The sequence below is a fragment of the Rhinopithecus bieti genome, unplaced genomic scaffold (assembly GCF_001698545.2).
Source record: "Rhinopithecus bieti isolate Rb0 unplaced genomic scaffold, ASM169854v2 scaffold_56566, whole genome shotgun sequence".
In the NCBI taxonomy this organism is placed as follows: Eukaryota; Metazoa; Chordata; class Mammalia; order Primates; family Cercopithecidae; genus Rhinopithecus; species Rhinopithecus bieti.
In genome coordinates this window covers 12,390-19,197 of record NW_016821700.1, presented here as the reverse complement: position 1 = coordinate 19,197, position 6,808 = coordinate 12,390, and the positions used below count along the sequence as shown (strand labels likewise).

The 6,808-nt window shown below is 44.7% G+C and overlaps 1 pseudogene; it reads right to left on the bottom strand.

Annotated features, from left to right (window-relative positions):
• Window positions 1-1,384: 1,384 nt before the first annotated feature.
• Window positions 1,385-4,782, bottom strand: LOC108520954 (histone H1oo pseudogene; annotated as a pseudogene).
• Window positions 4,783-6,808: the final 2,026 nt, after the last annotated feature.

Below are 6,808 nucleotides of genomic sequence, written 5' to 3'. Positions count from 1 at the left end.
GGTTTATGCCATTCTCCTGCCTCAACCTCCCGAGTAGCTGGGACTACAGGCGCCCGCCACCTCGCCCGGCTAGTTTTTTGTATTTTTTAGTAGAGACGGGGTTTCACCATGTTAGCCAGGATGGTCTCGATCTCCTGACCTCCTGATCCGCCCGTCTCGGCCTCCCGAAGTGCTGGGATTACAGGCTTGAGCCACCGCGCCCGGCCAGAATATATTCCTTTCTTAAATCAGACCAACAAAACTAGTGTTGATTCAAGTTTGAATGAGTGAAGTCACAAGAACCAAAAATCCCAGAATTAACTGTCATCATTGTCAATTAAAGTTTGTTTTCCATGAACCATGCATTGCTGTAAGCAATGTAATACTTCAAAAATGATCTCTCCCTTTTTTATAATGTAAGCTTCTTTGCCAGAAGAAAAAAAAAAAATGATACACTGCTGAAACCTTAAGGAGACAAAAACCAGAAAACCAAAGCAAAAACTGAAACAATGTGTGAACTGAGTACATAATAGGCTCAGAAAAACAGTCATCAAAGATATTGCAAAAAAAGAGGAGAATAAAGGAAAGTGTTGCTTCTTTATTAGATGGGGACACAGAGGAAGGAGTAGCAGATAGAAAACAAAGCCACAAAATAGCATTTTCATCTGGTTTGATCTTGATCAATATCAAAAAACTGGTAAGGTATAGGAAAGTTTAGTTAACACATGGACTTGGAGAAAGGAAGGACAAAGTTGCAGATGGCCTGAAACTAGGTAAGTAGCAAAGAAAATTCATTTCAATGGGCTGAGGCCCTGCAAACAGATGATCTTAGGGAATCTAAGTAAAGTCATTGCCTGTAATTGCAAACTTGACAACTGTGTATGGAATATTATTATATTCACAGGGATGGCAATTTCAGATACATTCCACATTGTCTTCAGAATGACTCTTTCCAATAAAAATTCTTGTCCCTAATTGATAGGAAATGAAACTGCGGCCAAAAATCACATCATAAGAGTGGCACAACTGGAACTGAAATGCTGGATCTTAGTGCATTTTTCCGGAACACATCTGTGTCTTCCCAGATCGGGAGGTGGTGTGAGGAAGAGAGACAAAAACACCTTTCAGGGTAGCAGGGACCGGAGGGCTGCTGACAGACACAGAGACACCTGACCCAAGAAAACAGAGAAGATGAAAGTGCACTGGCCCACGAATCAGAATCAGATCCTGCCCCAACTCTGTAGCTTACTAGCTGTGTGACCTTGGGGAAAGCTACTCTCCTGCCCTGGACTTCTTTTGGGGGGCAGGGGTTGGGAAAAAAACCAAAAGTCTTTATTGATAAATAGCTTACAATTAAACAAATAGAGTCGTGGGCTTGATGGGGAATAAAAACTAGGGCAGAGGCTCAATCTCTCTCCATTTCCACCCCGGCGCAAGGCCTCAGCCCTCTGAACACTTCGGATCATGAGGCCTTGATGGACAGCCCAAGCTTTCTCAGGCCCTTGGAGGCTTCTGTCTTCCCGGTCAGGTGTGCAGGCACCACCTTGGACACACTGCCCCCAGCAGGAGAAGCTGCCTTGGTGTTTGGCCTCTGCCCAGCACCCTGAGCAGCTGCCCCTTTTGGGGCCTCGGCCTTGGCCACCGTCTTCTTTTTGGTGGGGGAAGCAGCGCCGTTCTTGACCTTGCTGGCCGTGAGTTTTGAACTCTTACTCCCAGCTTTGATTTTCCTGTGGGCCTCAGCGTCTCCTTAGCTGCTCCTGCTGCCTTTGGCCTTTGACTTCTTGCTGAGCCCATTGGCACAGGAAGAGGCCTGCATGACTTTGGCTTTGTGGGGGGCCTTGCTTAGCTTTGCCTTGGTGTCCTCAGCCTCACTGTCTTGCTGGGGGGGTCTTCTCCCTGGCGGTACCTAATTTGGGAGGAGACGTCTGCACCTCTGCTGGCTTCCTGGCTGCCTTTTTCACCTTGCTCAAGTTGGGAGGGTCTTTCTTTGCCTCACCTGGTTTCTTGGGGCGGTTTCCCCTGGCCTCATTAGCTCTCCTGGGGGCTGTCCAGGGGCGGGGGGCATCTTCCTAGACTGGATTTTCATCTTGTGCTTGGGAACTAATTTGAAGCTGCCAGTAGCCCTCCAGCCTTGGAGTTGAGGGGCCTGGCGAGGAGGCTGAGCTGCATGCTGGTGGCCAGGGCCTGCTTCAGCAGGTACTCGAAGTGGAGGATGTCCCCAGGAGAACCAGTCCCTCCAGCCCTTCCAGAGTATCTGTGTCCCAGCCTGCTGGGCTGGAGTAAAGGAGGTCAGAAGAGGAGGAGGCTTAGCCTGTTCTGGGAATACAGAAGCCAGCCATCCTCCCCAGTCCAGACCCTGGGCCCTATTCAAGGTAGTAGGTGCTGGAGGGTAGGTAGCGTGCTAACTGCTGGCAGGGACAGAGAAGCTGAAAGAGCACTTGGCCATGAATTGGAACTAGATAATGCCCCAGCTCTCTAGCTTACTAGCTGTGTGACCTTGGGGAAAGTTACTCTCCTGCCTTGGGCCTCAGTTTCCTAGGAAAATGAGGAGATTGAACCAGATGACTTTTTCTATTACTTCACATTCTAACAATCTATGATCCTGGCTATGATTTGAAAACTCAGAGAGGGATTCTGGGAAAGCTTATGAAAGACTGCAGTGTTCTTTTCTCTTTATTTTATTTTATTTTTATTTTTTTTTTTTTGAGACGGAGCCTTGCCCTGCCGCCCAGGCGGGAGTGAGCAGGGCGGGTCTCAGCTCACGGGAAGCTCCGCCTCCCGGGTTCACGCCATTCTCCTGCCTCAACCTCCGAGTAGCTGGGACTACAGGCGCCTCCACCTCGCCCGGCTAGTTTTTTTGTATTTTTAGTAGAGACGGGGCTTCACCGTGTTAGCCAGGATGGTGTCGATCTCCTTGACCTAGTGATCTGCCCGTCTCAGCCTCCCAAAGTGCTGGGATTACAGGCTTGAGCCACCGCGCCCAGCCTATTTTATTTTATTTTTTGAGAGGGATACTCACTCTGTAGCCAGGCTGGAGTGCAGTGGCACGATCTTGGCTCACCGCTACCTCTGACTCCCTGGTTTAAGCATTTCTCCTGCCTCAGCCTCCTGAGTAGCTGGGATTACAGGCATGCGCCACCACGCCCAGTTAATTTTTGTATTTTTAGTAGAGATGGGGATTCACCATTTTGGCCAGGATGGTCTCGATCTCCTGACTTCGTGATCCGCCCACCTCGGTCTCCCAAAGTGCTGGGATTACAGGTGTGAGCCACACTGCACATGGCCCTATTTATTTATTTATTTATTTTATTATTATTATTTTTGAGACAGAGCCTCGCTCTGTTGCCCAGGCTGGAGTGCAGTGGCATGGTCTCAGCTCACCACAACCTCCACCTCCCGAATTCAAGAAATTCTCCCTGCCTCATCCTTCCAAGTAGCTGGGATTACAGGTGACTGCCACCACGCCCAGGTAATCTTTTGTATTTTTAGTAGAGATGGGGTTTCGCCATGTTGGCCAGGCTGGTCTTGAATTCTTGACCTCAAGTGATCCACCTGCCTTGGCCTCCCAAAATGCTGGGATTACAGGCGTGAGCCACCGTGCCCAGTCACATTTATTCATTTTTAACTGGCCAATAATTGTGTCTATTTAGGGGATATAATGGGATGTTTAGATCTATGTATACATAGTAGAAAGATTCAATCAAGCTAATTAACATATGCATCACTTCACCAACTTACCGTATTGTTGTGATGAGAAACGGATATTAGAGTTTCTTTTAAGCCAGACAACAGCATTACAAGATAATCCAAGACTGATAACTGCTATCTAAAACTGATTATTAGAAACTTTCCTGTTCCCTAAACGTTGCCTTCCTAACTTCAAGACTGAACACAGTCTCACCATAATCAACAGACTCCATACAGAAGACATACAGAAGACACCATAGTCAACAGAGAAACAATGACTCTCCATTTAGCCCTTCAGAGAACTTTGAGATAACATTTCTATGCCAGCAACTGCCACTTGAGGCCACGGACTCCGCACAGAATTAGATATTTTTGTAGATTTATCCCAGTGATTTCCAGCATCAGGTCATAAGGGCATACAGCTAATTATCCTTAATAGTCTTCTATGATTTCTGTAAAGTGGCTGAACCACAGACAGATGTTAGAGTTCCAGTCTTCAAGCACCTTAAAACCCAGCTTTCATCATCATGTGGATTAAATACCAAAAAATCATTATTATGGAAGGATTAAACTAAACTACATTAGGAGCTATCAGGCACTGGTGTAGGGTCTACAGTCCCCAACTCTCCTTCCTGGCTCAGCTCATGCCTCAGGAATTAGTCTTCCTTCCTGTGTGGCTTTGACATTAGACTAGTTTCAAACCCCTAAGATTCCCTTTTCTTGATGTGATCTCTTATCTGGACCTCCTTTTTTTCCTCCCAAGATGGAGTTTCACTCCCAGGCTGGAGTGAAGCAGCATGATCTCGGCTCATGATAACCTCCGCTCCCCAGGTTGAAGCGATTCTCCTGCCTCAGGCTCCAGAGTAGTTGGGATTATAGGCACCCACCACCAAGCCTGGTAATTTTTGTATTTTTAGTAGAGATGGGTTTAGCCATGTTGGCCAGGCTGGTCTCAAACTCCTGACCTCAGGTGATCCACTCCCCCCTTGGCCTCCCAAAGTGCTAGGATTACAGGCATGAGCCACCACGCCCGGCCATATCTGGACTTCTTATATACCTCCTTCTATTCCAGACTCTACCTGTTAAACTGAAGCATGAAACACTCACCTGACCCATCCTTCTGTCTGGATGGTGAGCTCAGTGACCTGGTCATGCCAGTCAGTATTATATGAGAGGGCAGAGGCCAGACTGCTAGATACGGGCTTGTGGTTCTGTGACCTCACCTGCTCTCACAACTGCAATGATCATTTTACCTGTCACAGGTAACAGTGCAGTCCTAGGACGCTATTATGCTTTTAAAACTTTATTTCCCTTTTGTAATTATGAACAAAACATTTACTAATTCCTAGGTAGTATCTCCAAAGGGATTTTAGAGTGTCTGGGGAGATTCTTCTCTTTGATCCCTGGAGGCAGAGAGGGTCTCACAAGAAGGAAGCAGGAAATACTGAGGTCTGGTATGTCAGGCACCTAACACACGCTACGTATGTCTCAGTGGATTCTCTGCCTCCCAGAGAACTCTTTCCACCCAAAGTAGATTTCCTTATAATATTTAGATCTTTGATAGTTTAAGCTATATGCAGATGATTAGAATCAGGCAAAGTACTTAAGATGGATTTTGAAAGACATGAAAGGAAATAAAAGGAAGAACATAAAGCCATTAGTTTAAATTAAAAATTTTTGAACTTGTCACTCTGCCTTCCACAAAATAGACCTAAAGACAGATGTATCATTCAACCCAGCAATCTCATTACTGGATACATGCCTAAAGGAATATAAATTGTTCTATTGTAAAGACGCATGCGCATATATGTTCTTTGCAGCAATATTCACGATAGCAAACATGAAGAAATTTAAATGCCCGTCACCGGTGGACTGGATAAAGAAAATGTGGTACCTATACACCATGGAATACTATGCAGCCATAATAAAGAACGAGACCATGTCCTTTGCAGGGACATGGATGGAGTTGGAGGCCATTTTCCTTAGCAAACTAACCCAGGAACACACACCCAAATGCCATATGTTCTCACTTACAAGACGGAGGTAAATGATGAGAAGACAGATACATAGAGGGGAACAACACACACTGGGGCCTATTGGAGGGCGAAGGGTGGGAGAAGGGAGAGGATCAGGAAATATGATTAGTGGGCTCTAGAATTTATACCCTGATGATGAAGTGATCTGTACAACAAACTCCATGACACACGTTTACCTATGTAACAAACCTGCACCTGTTTGAACTTAAAAGGCTTTTAAAAATAAAAGAAACCTGGTCAGGCACGGTGGCTCATGCCTGTAATCCTAGCACATGCCTGTAATCCTAGCACTTTGCGAGGCCTAGGCAGGCAGATCACCTGAGGTTAGGAGTTCGAGACCGGCCTGGCCAACATGGTGAAACCTCGTCTCTACTAAAAATACAAAAATTAGCTGGGCGTGGTGGTGTGCACCTGTAATCCCAACTACTTGGAAGGCTGAGAGAGGAGAATTGCTTGAACCTGGGAGGCAGAGATTGCAGTGAGCCGAGATTGCAACACTGCTCCCCAGATCTGGGCTACAGAACAAGATTTGGTCTCAGGGAAAAAAAAAGAAATCAATCGACTTGTGAGCACAACTGAATATCAAATAATATAGAAATTTCATAGACACATATAGTTTACCAATATTTAAATATATATTACTATATAATTATATTGATATATAATTATATTGATGTATAGTTATTGTGACCTATACATCGTGGCCTATGCAGCCATAAAATGGTACGAGATCATGTAAAATACAGTATTGTAAAATACTATACTTTACTATGAAATACTATATTTTATATAAATAAATATAATATAAATATATGAAATAAATAAAATATATTTTACTATGTAATATTTTACTATGTAAAATATAGTATTACAAATATAGTTTATCAATACATAGTATACCAATTTCTCTTTACAGAAACATTCCAAATAGTAATAATTTTCTAGCTAGACTGACAAATTTTTTTCTCAGTGCAAAAAAGTTTACTGGTCCTATGATGTTGTAGGCAGGTCTCCAACTCCTGGTGCTACTTCTGTGTTTATGTTATGTTACCTACCAAAAGGAATTTGGCCGGTAATTTCCTAATTAACGAAGGTTACTAGTCATT